The following is a 19,265-nucleotide window of genomic DNA, read 5'->3' on the forward strand; positions in this document are numbered from 1 at the left end:
GGAGATAAAAGTGTAGCAAACAGTCAGTGCAAAGACCCTGAGGTTGTATCTGATGTTCAATAAAGGTGGAGGAGAACAATTAAAAACTGACTTTTTACATTGATAAGCCATGTTTCAGTCTCTCTCAGGCACAGTTTCTCTTAAGCATATATTGTTTAAATTTTGCCACAAGTAAATCTCTTTTTATGTTATGAAAATACACCCAAGCGTAATGAATGAGTCGTCTGCGTTTCTGAATTAAAATGTTATCTGAGAGAGCATCGGGCGGGCTCCGTCAGCAGCTCCTGCTGGGACGTACCCGCCAGGACTCGGTGGAGTGTTGCAGAGTCAAAGGGAGCGACATCGGAGGAGCCAGATCTTGCTCGGGTATCCGGTTCAGGTCAAGGCAAAAAGTAGGCGCCCCAGCCTCCTCCTGGGTCGTTGCTTCGCGTCCAAGCTTGGCGGTGCCCCAGGCTCTGGAAAGGAGGCCTGCGGAGGATCCAAACTGATGAGGTCTGGGGGGCCCCTAGGGGCGACAGAGGTGGCGGCTAGAGGAACCCCTGCAAACCGCCGCTCCGCTTTGGATTGAAGCACGTGTGGGTCAGCGCTGTCATTGGTCGTAGTGCGTCAAAAATCAGAGACCTCCAGGGGTGCCTTGGTGGCTCCGGTGAAGCTCTTACTTCAGCTGAGGTCGTGATCTCACAGTTCATGAGTTCGTGAGTTACTGCCCCGCACTGGGCTCTGTGCTGACAGCTCAGAGCCTGGAGCCCGCTTCAGATTCTGTGCCTCCCCCGCTGTCTGCCCCCATCCTGCTTGCGTTCTGTCTTTCCCTCTCTCTTTTTTAAAGTTTATTTATTTATTTATTTATTTATTTATTTTTTTAATTTTTTTTTCAACGTTTATTTATTTTTGGGACAGAGAGAGACAGAGCATGAACGGGGGAGGGGCAGAGAGAGAGGGAGACACAGAATCCGAAACAGGCTCCAGGCTCTGAGCCATCAGCCCTGAGCCTGACGCGGGGCTCGAACTCCCGGACCGCGAGATCGTGACCTGGCTGAAGTCGGACACTTAAGTAACCGACTGCGCCACCCAGGCGCCCCAAAGTTTATTTATTTTTGAGAGAGAGAGAGAGAGAGAGAGAGAGAGAGAGAGAGAGAAAGCAGCGGAGGAGCAGAGAGAGAGAGGGAGAGAAAGAATCCCAAGCAGGCTCCAGGCTCTGAGCTGTCAGCACAGAGCTTGACATGGGACTTGAACCCACAAACCGTGAGATCATGACCTGAGCAGAAATCGGATGCTCAACTGACTGAGCCACCCACGCGCCGCGCTCTGTCTCTCTTTTTCTCAAAAGTAAATGAACATTAAAAAAAAAAAAGCCTCTTAAAAAAAAAAGACCTCCAAAGTACAACAAACAGGAAAATACAGATAATCAAAGATTATCCCCATGCACAGGTCAAAATTTTTGGCAGCAAGGCAATGAAGAAGAAGCCAAAACAGTGACAGATAATTTTCTTAAAAAAAAAAAAAAACACTAAAATTACAATGCAAAGCCCAGAATTGATATCGTTGCATTCCAACCTTCTGTGGGAAGACATGTAAGGACAGATAGTAATGTTACAGAGAATCAGCTATTCACTGATTGGGATCAAATTGGAGAAAATGCTTTGAAATGGAGGGAGGGAATGGGAAGATTTACCTCCAGTTAAGAAAAACTTTACATGGAGTCAGAAACAACAAGTTCAGCGTCCAAGTGCAAGTAGACACTTGGAGGAAAGAAAATTTTGATATAATGTGTGATGACTTGAAAGATGGTCAGAAGTGTCATATACCCAGTCCTACTTGTAAATTTGAGGATGTTTTTCAATGCAGGCATGGCCAATAGTTCTACAAGGAAAAGATCTTATAGGATTAGCCCAAACTGGAACAGGGAAGACTGTCCTACTTAGTGCCTGGATTATCCATCTTGATTTACAGCCCATAATTAGAGAAAAAAAGAACGGACCCAGAATGTTAGTTCTTACACCCACTAGGCAATTAGGTCTTCACGTAGAAGCAGAATGTTCTATGTATTCATATAAAGGCCTTAAAAGTGTTTGTATATATGGTGGTGGAGACAGAAATGGAAAAATACAATAACTGAGAAAAGGAGTAGATATTATTGTAACTCCTGGAAGACTGAATGATTTACAAATGAGTAACTGTTCCAATCTCAGAAGCATAACCTACTTGGTATTAGATGAAGTCGACAAGAAGCTAGACATGGGATTTGACCCCCATGGGATTTGACAATTTTATTAGATGTGCACCAGACAGGCAGACTATTATGACAAGTGCGACGTGGTCATATGCTGTCCGTGGACTTGCACAATTTTATTTGAAAGAGCCAATGATTGTATATGTTGGTACTTTGGATCTTGTTGCTATAAGTACCATGAAACAAAACGTAATTGTCACCACAGAAGAAGAGAAATGATCTCATATCCAAGCGTTTTTAGAAAACTTGTCTCCCAAGGACAAAGTCATAATGTTTGTCAGCAGAAAAGTTTGCTCATCAAGTGACCCAATTCTGTGACATGGATTGGTGGGAGTCCCTTCACGGCGACAGAAAACAGATGGCCAAGAGAGAACATTAGAAAAGTTTAAAACAGGTAGAGTAAGAATATTGATTGCTTCAGATTTGACATCTTGAGGTCTCAATGTCCACGATATCACACATGTCTATAATTATGATTTCCCTGGAACATCAAAGAATGTGTACATAGAGTAGGGAGCACTGAAAGAGCAGGGAGGACTTCACATCCATTACCCTCATCATTAGAAATGACTGGAGGGTTGCTGGTGAGTTAATATTCTGGGTATCTTCTTTGAGAAATATCTGTTCATGTTGTTTGTCTATTTTTTACTTGGATTAGTTTTTGGAGGGATGTTGAGTTTTATAAGTTCTTTATATATTTTTGATACTAACCCTTTACTAGATATGTCACTTGAGCATATCTTCTCCCATTCTGTAGGCATTGCCTTTTACCTTTGTTGATTGTTTCCCTTGGCCTGCAGAAGCGTTTTGCTTTGATGTAGTTCCAGAATTTGCTTTTCGTTTTTGTTTCCCTACTTGGGAGACATATCTAGAAAGAGGTTGCTATGGCTGATGTCAAAGAAGTTACTCTGTGTTCTCTTCTAGGATTTTTATGGCTTCCTTTCTCACATTTAGGTCTTTAATCCATTTGGGTTTATTTTGCGTATGGTGTAAGAAAGTGGTCTAATTTCATTCTTTTGCATGTAGCCGTCCAGTGTTCTCAATACCACTTGTTTAAGATACTGCATTTTTCCCATTGGATATTCTTTCCTACTTTGTCAAAGATTATTGACCAAATAATTGGAGGTTTCTTTCTGGATGTTCTATTCTATTATATTGATCCATATGCCTATTTTTTTGCCAGTACTCTATTTTGATTACTACAGGTTTGTAATATAACTCAAAGTCCAGAACTGTGATGCCTTGAGTTTTTCTTTTCTTTTTTTGTTTTTTAAGATCACTTTGTCTATTCAGAGTCTTTTGCAGTTCCATGCGTATTTTAGGGTTTTTTGTTCTAGCTCTGTGAAAAATGCTGTTGGTATTTCGATAGGGATAACATTAAATATGTACATTGCTTTGGGGAGTATAGACATTTTAACAATATTTGTTCTTTCAATCCATGAGCATGGCATGTCTTTGCATTTCTTTGTGTTGTCTTGAATTTCTTTCATCAGTGTTTTATAGTTTTCAAAGTACAGATCTTTCACATCTTTGGTTAGGTTTATTCCTAGATATTTTGTTAATTTTGTTATTTTGGGTACAATTGTAAATGTGATTGTTTCCTTAATTTCTCTTTCTGCTGCTTCATTATTAGTGTATAGAAATGCAACAGATTTCTGTGCATTGATTTTGTATTCTGCAACTTTACTGAGTTTATCAGTTCCAGCAGTTTTTTGGTGGAGTCTTTGTTGTCTATATGTAGTATTATGTCATCTGCAAATTGTGAAAGTTTTACTTTTTCCTTACTGATTTGGATTCCTTTTATTTCTTTTTGTTGTCTGATGGCTGTGGCTGGTACTTCTAGTACTATGTTGGTCATCCTGGTCATCCTGGTCTTGTTCCTGACCTTAGGGGAAAGCTCTCAGATTTTCTCCATTAAGGATGATGTTAACCGTTGCTTTTTCATAGATGGGCGTTATTATGTTGAAGTAAGTTCCTTCTAACCCTGTTTTGTTGAGGGTTTTTATTATGAATGGATATTGTACTTCATAAAATGCTTTTTCTGCATCTATTGAAATGATTATGTGGTCCTTATCCTTCCTCTTACTGATGTGATGTATTGCATTGATTGATTTATGGATGTGGAACCACCCTTGAAACCCAGGAATAAATGCCACTTGATCGTGGTGATAATTTTTTTTAATGTATTGTAAAATTTGATTTGCTAGTATTTTATTGAGAATTTTCAAATCTATGTTCATCAGGGATATTGGCCTGTAGTTTCTTTTTTAGTGGTGTCTCTATCTGGTTTTGGTATTGAGGTAACATTGGCCTCATAGAATGGATTTGGAAGTTTTCCTTTCTTTTTTATTTTTTGCAATAGTTTGAGAAGAAAAGTTATTAACTCTTCTTTAAGTGTTTGGTAGAATTTTCCTGTGAAGCCATCTGGGCCAGGACTTTTGTTTGTTGTGAGTTTTTTGATTACTGATTCAGTCTCCTTGGCTGGTAACCAGTCTGTTCAAATTTTCTATTTCTTCCTGTTTCTGTTTTGGTAGTTTATATGTTTCTAATAATTTATCTATTTCTTGTAGGTTGTCCAATCTGTTGACATAGTTCATATTATTGTCTTATAATTGTTTGTACTTCTATGATGTTGGTTGTCATTTCTCCTCTCTTTTATTTTGTTTGAGTCCTTTTTCTTTTCATCTTGATAAGTCTGGGTAAAGATATATCAATTTTGTTGATTTTTTCAAAGAACCAGCTCCTGGTTTCATTGATCTGTTCTATTATTTTTTAGTTTCTATATCATTTACTTCTACTCTAATCTTTATTATTTCCTTCCTTCTACTGGTGTTAGGTTTTGTTTGTTGTTCTTTCTCTAGGTCCTTTAGGTATAAGTTTAGATTGTTTATTTGAGATTGTTCTTGATTCTTGAGTAGGTCTGTATTCCTATAAACTTCCTTCTTAGAACCACTTTTGTTGCATCTCAGAGGTTTTAGACTATTTTGTTTTCATTTTCATTTGTTTCCATGTACTTTTTCATTTCTTCCTTTATTCCTGGTTGACCCATTCATCGTTTAGTAGCATGTTATTTAAGCTCCATGTATTTGTAGTTTTTTCAGAATTGTCCTTGTGGTTGACTTCTAGTTTCATAATGTTGTGGTCAGAAAATATGCATGGTATGATTTTGATCTACTTGAATTCGTCAAAGTTTGTTTTGTGGACTAGTATGTGATCTATTCTGGAGAATGTTCCATATCCACTTGAAAAGAATGTGTATTTTGCTGTTTTAGGATGGAATGTTCTGAATGTATCTGTTAAACCCATCTGTTCCAGTGTGTCATTCAAAGCCATTGCTTCCTTGTTAATGTTCTGTTTAGTTCATCTGTCCATTGATGTAAGTAGAGTGTTAAAGTCCCCTATTATTATTTATTATCTGTTATTCCTTTATGTTTGTTATTAACTGATTTATGTATTTGGGTGCTTGTATGTTGGGTGCATAAATATTTACACTTGCTGTATTTTCTTGTTGGATTGTCCCCTTTATTATTATATAGTACCCTTCTTTTGTCTCTTGTTACAGTCTTTGTTTTAAAGTCTATTTTGTCCAATGTCAAGTATTGCTACTCTGGTTTTCTTTTGCTGTTCATTTGCATGATGCATGTTTCTCCATCCTCTCACTTTCAATCTGCAGGTGTCTTTAGGTCTAAAATGGATCTCTTGTAGGCACACACAAAAATATTTTTATCGACTTTTCTTAATGATCATGCCTGCATGATATGTTGAGAATTTGTATGGATGTCTGCACTATTCAGTACAGTACTAGCTACCTGTGACTATTTAAATTTAAATTATAATTAACAAAAGTAAACATTCTGTTCTTTAGCTGTACTAACCACATTTCAAATGCATAATAGCTACATGTGCCAGTAGTTACTATATGGAACAGCATAGATTATAGAGCATTTCTATTATCACAGAAATTTCCTTGGAGAGTGCTGCTCCAACAGAAATACTGAATAGAACTTTTCTGAAGAACTGAGATTATAAGAAGGAAGTTCCCTCCAAAGACAAGTATTTCACCTAAGGGAATAATATATGAGGAAAATTGGTCATTCAACCAGATAATACTTTGCATATTGTAAGCATTCTATAAATTTTTGAATGATGTCTAAATGAGGGAGCAATGTTGCATTATCACCAAGTAATTCTAATCAACTTTCCTGAAATATAGTCTAGTGTTATCTTCTTTTTCAGAAAAACGCACAATTTAAGTAAATTATTACTTTTAGAACTGATATGTTGACTCCATCCTATTTTGAATCTTTAGCCTCTGTCTTTTTAATTAGATTATTTCTAGATATTTACTATGTTATTTACATATTAAATGCCCAGGAATTATCCTTATTTCAAAAATCTGGCCAGAAATGATATAAAAACAAAGTATTTTACGTTTACCTGAAGATGGTCATCCCCCCTTGGAAAGTAATGTTCTGTGCTCTAAGACAGCACTGTGATTCCTTTAATTAAGAGAAGATAATTTTTTAGCACCATAATTGAGGCCAGCACTGGAGCAGGAAGTCATTTTGGCTCCAGATTAAAGAAATATTAAACGCTTGGCCCCTGAAGAACTCAAAGGCCGACTAGAAAAATGATAAACTTCAAAGTACCATCCCATAGATTGTGATGGTCTTTGAAGAAACCTAGACATGAAAATACTGGCTTCACCCTAGACATGCCAAAGTTCCTCAGCTACTGCAAAATTTAAGGTCAATAAGAAAAAGATTATGAAATAGGTTTTCCGTATATGGAACAAATAAATGTGGAAGTCCTGAGATTTGTATATTAGATTGGTTGCAACTGGTAACATGTTGTAATAGAGATCACAAAATAGAATTGATAAACTTAAGCTGGGGAGAATCCTATTTTTTTTTTTAAAGGAAACTAACAGTGATGGACAGAATAGGTCACACGTTGCTATTTTTCTAGTTTACTTCTAGATTCATGTGAAAAATGATTCATGATTCTAGATTCATGTGAAAAATATAAAAACATATAGCAAATTTAGGTATGAAAGGCCAAAGAATGAAATAATGTTTCTAAAGGGACTTTAATATACCCAGACTATAGCATTTATAAACTAGGACATGCTACCCCCTGGTTCACTTCCAGACCATTGCTCAGTGTACTGAGAAACATGACCACATACTGACTGGCACATGTTCAGAACTTGACGATTTGACATGGGAAAAATATTTTCATATTTAAGTGTACATTTGGCAAATAGAAGTATTAACAATAAGACTGTGGGTAACTTGCCGTATGTTTTATACAATGGATACTTATTGATCTTATAAACAGAGAAGAGCACAGAGCTGAATATTTTACAATTTAAAATCCTCACTTACTTTCTAATATAATTTTTTTTCCTTAGTTTGATAGACATAACAAAGGGCACAGAGCCTAAATAGTTCTGTTAGTCTATGCCATGAATGGTAGATGGATGCTACCCATATCATTGGACCTACATTTCAAGGTGTATGTGAAATGTTTGTACTCTTAATATGTCCAGAGTTTCCCAGGTGAAACATAAACTTTGAAACATAAACTGCCAAGTTTCCAGTGTAAGGTGTTTTTTTTTTTTTTAAAGCAGAACAATAGGACTAAACAAAATATTTTAGCTTCTCTAAATATTTTCTCCCCTTACCTTGCATCTCACCCTTTGGTTGGTCAGTAAAATGCTGCTAAAGTAAGAGAAATTTCTGATACTTTCACTAAAATGTGCTACAGTTATGTCCTGGATCTAAAATTGTAGGACAAGAGGACAAATAGATACCCAGAAACAATTATTAAAAGACACAAAGAAAAACAACAACTAATACCTAGGTAGCCTTGCATCCTGTAGATTTTGGATGAAGTTGTTACAAAATGCTTTTGTTGCTATCCAGAAGATGGTGGGAGAAAATACAGCCTTAATTCAGGTCGCATAATCATTTTCCGTTAAATGTTTAGAAGTCCTGCTTTCTTCCACAGCACAACAATTACACAGCAGAGCATAATTATTTTACAGTCAATTGAGTACACCAAATGGGCATATTTATGAAACCTGATTTATACTTCATACTTGCAACACTACATGAAGCGTGGCTTTACCTCCCACCAAACCTGCAGTCAGTAAAACCGTCAGAAGGACTCTTTGCTTCAGCTCCAAAGCAAAATAACTGAAGTTTGAGCAATCCTTTTGAAATGTTGGTACCGCACTTAGCTTTTTTTCTATCAAGTGTACTGCAAAGAGGAAAGGCAAAGACAGCAATGTGGTATCTGTGGACAGGTTCCATAAAAGTTTTATGACTTTAGTTCATGCCCTGATTCTTGCTGTGGTGAGCAAGTACATTTTTCATTAACCTATCCCACAAAGCAATGAGACAGTCTACATTTAAGTGATGACCTTCTCCATATAAACTCAAACTTGTTTTCCTTGTACTTCAATAACTAATAATTATTTATGAAGGTTTGCATAATTATCTAAGATACTGCAGGAGTTTGGTCACATTATGACCTTCATAAGAACTTCGTGGAACATGGTATTTCCAAATTTTTGAAGAGATACTCTAATTCCTTGTCTTTTTTTCTCACACATTTATACAGTTGGGAGTGAGGCATCAATTCACAGTGATGACTTACTGGTACCATCAGTGAGTTTAAGGAGACCTCTGTAAATATTTAAATTAGGCATTTCTGTTTTAGATGCAAAAAAAGTCCAGGCTGCTGTTCTAATGCAATTACAGAAAAATTAAATAATAGGTGATTTTGTTGAATTTGCTGATTAATCATGTGTAATGTCTATGTTTTTCTTATTAATTGCTTTATTTTAACTGCATAAGAATATAAAGTCTTCTGATTTCACTCAGGACTGAAAGAGGGGAAATACTTATTTGGAATTAATGAGCAAACTGTGGAGTCCCGGGTTTATCGGTAATTCTTTATCTTCAGGGTCTGAGCATGGCCTAATATGGGGACTATAAAACAAGATTCCTCTATGTGTTATTGACTTCCAAATGAAAAAAAAATTATTCACTCCTTTCATAAGACCTGTGCACAGCAGCTCATGTTGATGGCCTCCAAGCACAGTAAACTAACACATTAGGGTAAACAGATGTTTTCTCTATTAACAGTATCAACCATCTGGCTGCAGGCCAAATCAAGTCTGGGAAGTAATTTCAACTGGCCTGTCTGTTAATGCGAAAACTGACTGAACAGTCTCTCCTGCTCATCTTCCCATCCTGCAAAGGATGTTTCTTCCAGTGTATGATTCATGGAAGAACAGGAAGGAGAGAGATCATTTCAAAGAGTTAATTAATTCTTAGTTGCAATTTTATTCAATTATCTGTTTAAAATATAAAATGTACAGCATTCAAGATGCTAAGATCTAAACTAAGTATGATGTAGAAAATTAGGGAAAATGTAGAGATAAATTTTCTTAAACACTGGAATCAGCTGCGGTATCTAATTTAATCTTTACTTAAAGAACCCAGTCCCTGGGAGACCATGAAACTAGGTTGCCAACTGCCTACTAAAAAAATAAAGGAACAAAAGTAACTTTTGCTAAAAAGAGGTAAAATCATGACCATCTCACATATTACTTATTTTTGGTCATTAAATATTGTTTATTCAGATATAATTGCCTTAGTTCATTTTATCTTTCATATAGTAATGATTCTTGAATTATATCAATGCAATATTAATACAGACATTATCTCTTAACCTAACCTAAACAAATCAGAATAAAACAAAGGAAAATTATAATTCATAATATCATTTGCACAGATGTAAAATCTCAAGTAAGATTTAGTAAAAATTAATTTCTTTCGTTTATTCCCAGATACTTGTGATAAATACCCACCTTTGCAGAATTTCCTTTTGTTCTTATTTCTTAGTTCTTTCTTTGCCTCTAAATCATTTTCTTTTCCTAACCATATTAGCTATGTATATAGTGGAAAATTGAATCCCAAGAAGACACATCTTTATAAATGGATGAATAATTCTCCTGGGCTAGAAATTATTTAACTGATACTGAGCTACAAAATGGTATCTTCACGAGGCTAAACCTATCTTCACGAGGCTAAACCTAATACAACTATTTCTTGTCCTATCTGTAGACAGACTAGAGGATTAACTAGGAATTGTGTGGGTTTTTTTTAAATGTTTATTATTTATTTTGAGAGAGAGAGAGAGAGAGAGAGAGAGACAGAGAGTGAGCAGGGGAGGGGCAGAGAGAGAGGGAGACAGAGAATCCCAAGCAGATTGCATACTGTCAGTACAGAGCTTGACATGGGGCTCGAACACACAAACTGTGAGTTGATGACCTGAGCCAAAACAAGAGTCAGAGGACTAACTGAGCCACTCAGGTGCCCCAGGAATTGTGTTTTAAGGAATATAGTAGCAAGCTTATTTCTAGTGGTTTTCTAATGTTCCCACAAGATTTCCTGAGTTAATCAACTAACATAGAGGTGCGATATAAGGAAGGAGCTGCCAAAGCATGTTGCATAGTGTGGACAGAATGTGAGATGAGTAGACGTAGATGTAAATCCTGAATTAGGCACTTACAATTTGTCTATTCACTGAACAAACGCACACCCAAACTCCTTTTAAAAATTCATTAAAGTGCTGGGGCGCATGGGTGGCTCAGTGAGTTAAGCGTCCGACTCTTGATTTCAGCTCAGGTCATGATCTCACAGTTTGTGAGATCGAGCCCTGTGTTGGGCTCTGCACTGACAGCACAGAGCCTGCTTGGAATTCTCTATCTCCTCTCTACTCCTCTCTCTCTCTCTCTCTTAAAAATAAATAAGCATTAAATTAAAAAAAACTATTAAAGTGCTTATTATGCTCCAGGTACTGTGTTTTAATATTTGGTGTACCATAATGAAAAAGATTGACTAGATTCTCGACTTTCTTGAGTGTCTAGTCTAGTGGAGAAAATGTGTACCAACTGGCAACCTATCAAATAAAATAACTGAACATTGAGATCCATGCTGTGAAAAAGAAGAATAGAGCAATGTAACAGAAAGTAATAGGACTTGGGTTTTGTAGCTCAGATGGTATTGATGGATCAGAAAGTACTTCTCTGAAGAAGGGGCATTTAAACTAAGACTCTAAATTGTAATGGAGGCAGCCATTTGGAAAATGACAGAAAGAGTGATTGAGGCGATGAGAGTGTAATCTATAAGCCCATGAGAAGAAAGAGCTGAGCTCATTAGAAAGTTGAATGAAGGAAAATACGTCACCTCTTAGGTAAGATTTTAAACCTTTCAGAAAGCTTAGATGAGAGTCTGTAAAAATAGGTCTGGTGTGATCTGCCTCATGTATTTGTTTGGGAATAATAATACCTAATGTATATTGATAAGTTCTATTTACCAGCACTATTTGAAGCACTTGCTCTGAATTTCTAATTTAGATCCTATAACAAGACCTCTGCTCTGTCACTGTCTGTATTTATTTAGGTAAGGAAACAGATTTTTGGTAACTTAGGTAGTTAGTAAGTCAATCCAGCGATCTGACTCAAGAGATCATCCTCTTAGCAATAACATGAAATAATGTAGAAAAAGGTTCCAAGACATCATGCTTGTTCTTGTAAGTGTAGAAATTGTTGTTAGGAGCACCTAGGTAGCTCAGTCGGTTAAGCATCCCACTTCGGCTCAGGTCATGATCTCCTGGTTTGTGAGTTTAAGCCCCGCATTGGGCTCTGTGCTGACAGCTCAAAGGCTGGAGCCTGCTTTGGATTCTGTGTCCCTCTCTCTATCTGCCCCTCCCCTGCTCATGCGCTCTCTCTCTCTCTCTCTCTCAAAAATGGAATAAACATTAAAAATAAAAAAAAAGAAATCGTTGTTATTATTATCAGCACTCTGACTGATATGTAAATATTTCAGTCTGACCCAGCATTGATCTTTCCTACATGTATGTATAAAGTGATTAAATTTGTCTTTAAAACCAAAGTAATTTTGAGAGTGAAAGTGTTTGATTACATGGATATGACAGGCATTAACTAATACTGTCTTGGGATAGTATGGGATAAATGGCTGTTGTACCTAACATGTGAATTTGCCATCATTGGCCTAAGGTCACATTTGTAGTGAATACAGCAGCAGGCTACTCTTTAGTGAATTTCTTAAGCTGGGAGAGAATTTAGAGGCCATCAATTACAACATCTTGTTTTATAAATAATTTGCTTTTAAGGCCCAGAGAGATGAAATTACTTGCCCAAGATAAGAGCTGGTGAGTTCCAGAACTAGACTAGAAACTCAGTGATTTTTTTTAGTATTCCTGGCTGCTTAAAGACAAATGTGTATTTCTTTAGCTGGAACTGAATGGAATGGATAGAAATTTACTTATCCCATCACCCCACTGGCAGAGTGTTTTTTTTTTTTTTTAAACTAGTAACTTGTATCATGAAGCCTGCCAGGATTCACAGACAATCCTAGGAACATTTTAGAGTAGGACCATCAGCAGTGTTATGGAATGTGGAATCAGAAGGCCCTAAATTAGGTTTTAGCTTTGACCTTGTCATTGTTTAATTTAAGGGCTTTAAGCCAGTTACTTACTCTTTCTAAGCCTTGATTTCCTCACTCTGAGAGAGAGGACTTGAAAAAAATCCCTTTGAAGTCCTTTTTTTTCCTTTTCTTTAAGTTATATAAGAACAATAGTCTGAGTTTGGGGAAAGATAGTTGGTAAAGAGAAAAGTGAAGGTACCACAGACAGATTTCAATTTTGCCAAGGGCTAGTCTTGAGTCTGTTGCATGTTAAATCACATAGTTCTTGAACTGGATTAGTGAGTAGGTAGATAGAGATATTGATTAGGACACCAGTGATTATCCAGTAAATTATGCATGACTGAGTTTAAGTAGACCAACAGGATACTTTTGGACTATTTCCCACAAGACGAACTAACATTGACAGCTCATTTTCTGGAATCATGTGAGACTACTCAGGGGTTACAAATGGATAATAATGGGGATTTAAAAATTTAGATCCTAAAATAAAGGACAACTAAGGGCCTGGAAAAGAGTTCTACTATTGGAATTTTTTTTAAGTTATTAATGTCCCGAGACATTTATTTGTCTCTACATTTTTATATAACATGGAAATAATTGCTAAGTGTTCATGTTGTTCAAGTCAGTGGTAACAATAAAAGAAATATAGGTAAATTTTTAGGTATTCAGTTCTAGAGTCAAATAAGTGGGTTTAAATAGTTGATTGCCTGATTTACAGGACTGTGGTGAGAATTTAGTGAGAAGAATTTAGTGAGAATTTAGAAGAGAATTTAGTGAGAATTTACGTACTCAGTCACCCTAGTGTGCCTCAGCTGCATTGGCTTTCTTTCCCTTCTCTGATTGCATTACACCCTCTTCTCTTCTGTACCAAAACACAGAGATTGTGGAAAATATTGTAGATTGGCTTCCTCAATCTATGTTGTCTCTCTAATAGCATACCTTCCTTTAAACTAGAGTCTAAAAAAATAAACAAATACCATATTTATTAGATTTCAATGTGTCAGGATTCCAATGAGACTGTCTTCCACCAAATAGATACACATATATGAGAGAAGGAAGGCAAGAATAAACATCTGGGACAAAGGCTAGTTGTTTCTTTTTATGAGAATTGTCTTGGAGGCCTTTTATTAAGGCCTGTTAAGAAGATTCTGCTATGTGAATGTATGAACATTTGGTTTTCATGACTGTCAAACAGCAGATGGTAGCATCAGTGACATCTCTGGTGATAGTGTTAGGCATATCTTCTAGTTGGGTCATTTTGACTGTTTAGCATCAAGTTCAGTTCCCCGGACTTTTCCAAAGTTCTTTGAGTTAGTAAGAGGCTATAATAAGGGCTCTTTTGCATAAGTCAGCTAGAGTGGACTTTGTTGTCTGCAACTAAGAATCCTGAAGTAATACAGCAATTTTGAACAATGAAAGACAGAAGCCTCATTAACGTTTCTTAATATAAGATCATATTTATTCATATGTGTATTCATTTGAAATAATTATTGAGCATAAGACACTGGGTTAGATGCTGCATATAAACTGGTGAATTAAAATAGATATCAACCCTAGATATGGAAGCTAAAATCTATTGCAAGAGATATAATTAACAAGTAAATAAACAAATGAATATATGCTTGAATAATAATTAGTGCTCTGAAGAAAATCAGTAAGATGTAATAATATAATAAAAGAAGCCATTTAAGTCAGAAGAGGTTCTCTGAAAGATGAAAAGAAGCCAGCTAGTAAGAATGTGGAAGGTGCATTTTCTGTGGTTCTGAATGGTGCACTAAGAGCTTCTGGTGAGTTTTATAGTCACCAGTAAAATAATAGTTAAATAAGAATGGTTAAATAAGTAAAACCTATAATTTGGCAGAAATCGGTAGCTATTTAGTCAACTAAATTTATAGAATGTAATACTGAAAACATAGAAACATAGAAAAGCCAGCAAGAATGACTTATTTCCGGTAACTGGCCACCTACATAATTATTATATCCAAATACCATAAATAACCTCTTTTTTTCCTGATAGAAAAGGGGATGATTATTATCTCTCAGACAACTAGATTTTTCAGTAAAACATTATTCAAGTGAATGTTATTCTTTCATTGGAAATTGTGTGACCTATTTATGGTGGTGGAGTCCCTATGACCTCATACGATAGAAAAATAAAGTGAGGAACCAACACAATTATAAATAGCAAAAGGAGCAAGCTAAAGATTGTAGAATGCCCAATTTAAACACTGTCTCTTTCCACTGTCAAGAAGACTGTGATTATTGAGTTTTCTGTTACTCTTCTACAAAAATCCTAATTTTACATAACTTTTATTTTATTATAGTTATTATTATAGTAAGTTATTATATATAGTATGTTATTATACAGTTTTTATAGTAAGTCCTCTTACAAGGACTTACTGTTCTTAAAGTCCAAAATGATGTGCTGAAGGGTTAGCAGTTAGTTCCTACAGTTTAAATAAAGAGACTGGGATTAACACTTTGAAGAACAAACTGGATCTTCCTTTTGAAGGTGAGAATTTATCCTGATCAAGAGGTGTGAAATGATTTTAGTGTTCATAATTCAGATGTAGAGCCTTCAGAGATCAGGCACATTTTTTTCCCCTTTGTATGGCCATTTGCATGTGAAACAAACTCCCTTTCTAACCTCTCCTTGGCTACACCTTTGTCCAGATAAACCTGGCAGAGCATCTTGTGAATGGGCACATTGCCATCATGGCAGATGGACTGGGCAAGCAAGTTCAAGAGCCAGAATGTATGTCACATTTGACTAAGAAGGGCACATTGACACCAGTGTATGTAGAAACAGCATTTGGTGTACATTCTCACTCCCTATGGCCAAGGGAATATGACCCAGCACTGTAGCTGAGCAATACATTAACTTTGTAAATCTAAAACATTTAAGCCTAATCACTACAGATCTATTGCCCAGAAATTATGGCTATAATTTAGACTTCTTGGGAGAAAAAATGTAAAGCTTTGTCCTAAATATTGGATATAGATATTTCTTCAAAAAAAGCATCATCATCAACCACAAATACTATATTGATCATTTGTTCTATTCATGCCATTTGTAAGGTCGTACATCTTACAAATAATCTTTCAGAGAAGAAATTTGTGGTTTTCCTTTTCACATAAGCACAGGTACATTATCTGAGCAATAGTGATTTTATATTTTATATCTTTCTTTATATAACTTATTAATATATCTCAAACTATTCTCATCCATTTCTTCAATCTCACCTTTTCTCTCCAAATGCCCTGATGTAATTTATATTTCACTTCATTGGGAATGAATATTTTGAGAAACATGTTTTAAATCATTATCAACCTCACCCCCATGCTCTTAATCCTTCCACTTTTGTGATCTCTGCCAACAATGTTATAATTATTCTGATTTAAAACATTAAGACTAACTTTAACATTAACTTGTCTTTTATTTCCATATCTAACTATTCTTCAAAATTTTCCAATGATAAATCAATCCTCTCCTTTCCAGTCATAGTTCTATTACTTTAATTCTTAACCTCATTATATCTCACCTAAACCAGGAAAGCTCTCTATTAAGTATTTAGCATAATGGCTTCAAGGTCAGACAAACCAGGTCATAAATCCAGCCAACCATTTATGAATATATGTAAGTATGTATGTATACATTTATACACATTCAACTGTTTTCTTTTTTAGCCCAACTCAGTTAAAAGTATTTTACAGAAAAACACAAATGCCACTCCTAAATACTTCAGTGTATCTCCCCTAAGGATAAGAACATTCATCTACATAACAATAGTATGGAAATATTATGAAGGCAGGCCTGGAAGGATGTCCTGACGGGTTGTTTGTGAGGATATAAAAGAAAGTCAAAGATATTTCCAGAGATTTTGGCAGGAGCAAATGGAAGTATGGAGATATCATTTACATAGGCCAGGAAAACTGCATTTAGAAGCTATTTTGGGATTATAGAGATAAATTTCCCCCCTTTCTTTGCTAGAGATTGGCTGGGTCAGGCCATAATTGAAAATTCTGGAGTGTGTAAATTTCCTCGAAGTTGAGGAAATCTTGCATGAGGCAAAATAAAATATCAAACCCAGGTTCTAGAATATTTTTAGTGAAATAATTTAACAAGAATCGCAAATGAAAAATGGAGCCATTCCATTTAGCATGCTTTGGCATGAATATGCCAATATCTCACTCAAATTGCTCTACAGTTTAGAATATGTAAAGGTTCCAATGTGAAGAAGTACAGACTAGGGCAGTCTCCAGAATTGGCTGAGTTAATGGTTAGGGCTGTGACCAAAAATCCAAGTTCTTTCTACATCTCTGTGCTATCATCCTACTTGTGGACTTCATTTTTATGTTGGTTCCCATCATAGTCTTAAAACAGCTGCTGGAAGTATCTATGGCAATGTTTATTTATTTGTGTCCAGTGGAAGGTCAAGAGAGAAGGTGCTTGCCCAAGCATGGATTATAATTCCCTCTTTTAGTCATGTTTGGTCTGCTTGAGTTACCATTTCAACAATTACTGAGATCGCGCTCTGGAATTAGGAATGAGAGAGATAACAATAAGTAAGTAAGAATGTAAGTTAAGTAAGCAAATAAAAATAAAAACCACAATATGTTATTGGGAAGAAGGTAGGTAATCAACAAAAGTCATTACTCAGAAAGTTCTCTTACCTCTCCAAATACAACCCATCCCCTGAGACATATACTCTTCGTATGTTTTTTTTATCATAGATTAAGTTTTCCTGCTGAAGGGCTTCATATAAATTGAGTCATATGGTATGTACTCATTTGGGTATGGCTTTTTTTCTGCAAAATTATTAATGTGTCTCTCCGTGAATTGCTTATTTTTATTCTACAGTAGCACTCTCTTGTATGAATGTAGCACATAGTATTGGGTTGTTGACACTTTTTGGAATAGGGGATAAAGCTACTATAATTATTGTGAACAAGTCGTTGGGGAACTGCACGTATATTTTATTTCTGTGGGTAAAAAATCTAGAAGTAGAATGTCTGTGTTATCAGATAGTCTATGTTCAACTTAATACAAAAAACTACCAAATCTTTATTCCAAGTGGCTATACATTACTGGTCCTGAATATAACAGAAGAAGAGACAAGGTCTGCAGCATTAGCATTTTTGGTTATGGATTTGTAAAACAAAATTTAAGTTATTATGAACTAATGCCTCATTTCCAAATTACCATGTGTACAGAGAGGTGTGAGACATAGGTTTTATAAACAGGGTTGATGAATCCAAAACTGCTAGCATGTGATATTTGAAGCCCAGAAAAGAAAGTGTCTATGTGTCTTCCTGATGAAATGAGTACTCAACACTCTCTTCAAGATTCAGCAATTGAGTGTGCAGTGACATTCGGTCACTACAGTAATGGAGGGGCGAGGACACAGGACTGGAGATAATTCCTCATTTTTAAATAACATGAAATTCCAAGAAAAATAATATCCGCCGAATGGCTTGTGTTTTCACTGAGTTAGGAAAGGCCTGGTTCCTTGCTAAATTACAGACATAATCAGTTTTACCTCCGTGCGATGGGCAGTCACACTATCCCCAGTAGGTCGGCCTTTGACTCAGCTGTGTGTTCCTTCACTAGAAACTGACTGACAACTTCATGTCTATTTATGTGTCATCATCTGTTATAAATTGAATGTTTGTGTCCTTCCAAAATTCATATGTTGAAATATTGACTTTCACTGTGATTGTACTAGGAGCCACGGCCTTTTGGAGGTCATTAGGTCATGACAGTGGAACCCTCCCGAATGGATTTAGGACCTTATAAAAGAGACCCCAGACAGCTCTCTTGCCTCTGCTTCCATGTGAGGACGCAGCAGCAGAGAGCTATCTGTGAACCAGAAGTGACCAAACATGGAACCTGCTGGCACCTTGATCCCAGATTTTCCAGCTTCCAGAGCTGTGAGAAATAAACGTCTGCTGTTTAAGCCACCAGTCTGTAATATTTTTGTTATAACAGCCTGAACAGACTTAAACACCATCCATCTGGGGTGTGGGTGAAGTCTAAGATATTCAATTTTAATATATACATAGAGTTGAAAAAGTCTGTTTGTTATGGCATAGTAGTTTTATGTATTATTTTGGTCTATGCCTTACCTCGCTATGAGCCCTGAAAAATAAACATTTACAGATAATAAGCTCTTTCCTTCATCCTTTCTTTTCCTTTCCTTCTTTTTTCTTTTTCTTTTGCTTTTATTTCTTTTTTTTTCCTTTTCTTTTTTACTATCAATGATTTAAAGCTGGATTTTTGTCTATATCCCCTAGTTTCATGACTTCATAAATATAACACTGTGTACTTCTTATCTCCTAGATAGAAATAGTTTGCACTGTATGACTCTATTTTATCTAACATGCGTAAAAGGTCCCCACCATCAGTTCAAAAATATATTCTTGTTACTCTATGTATGCATGTGATTTTGGGGATCCTGGTCACTAAATGAAAGCTGGTGCACAGCCAGAGTTTAAAAGTGTCAACTCTG

General features: G+C 36.1%; 1 pseudogene; it reads left to right on the plus strand.

Moving 5' to 3' along the window:
* Positions 1–242: 242 nt before the first annotated feature.
* LOC122469353 overlaps positions 243–19,265 on the plus strand; it is an 84,644-nt pseudogene continuing 65,621 nt past the window's right edge.

The sequence above is a fragment of the Prionailurus bengalensis genome, chromosome B1, assembly GCF_016509475.1.
Source record: "Prionailurus bengalensis isolate Pbe53 chromosome B1, Fcat_Pben_1.1_paternal_pri, whole genome shotgun sequence".
NCBI lineage: Eukaryota > Metazoa > Chordata > Mammalia > Carnivora > Felidae > Prionailurus > Prionailurus bengalensis.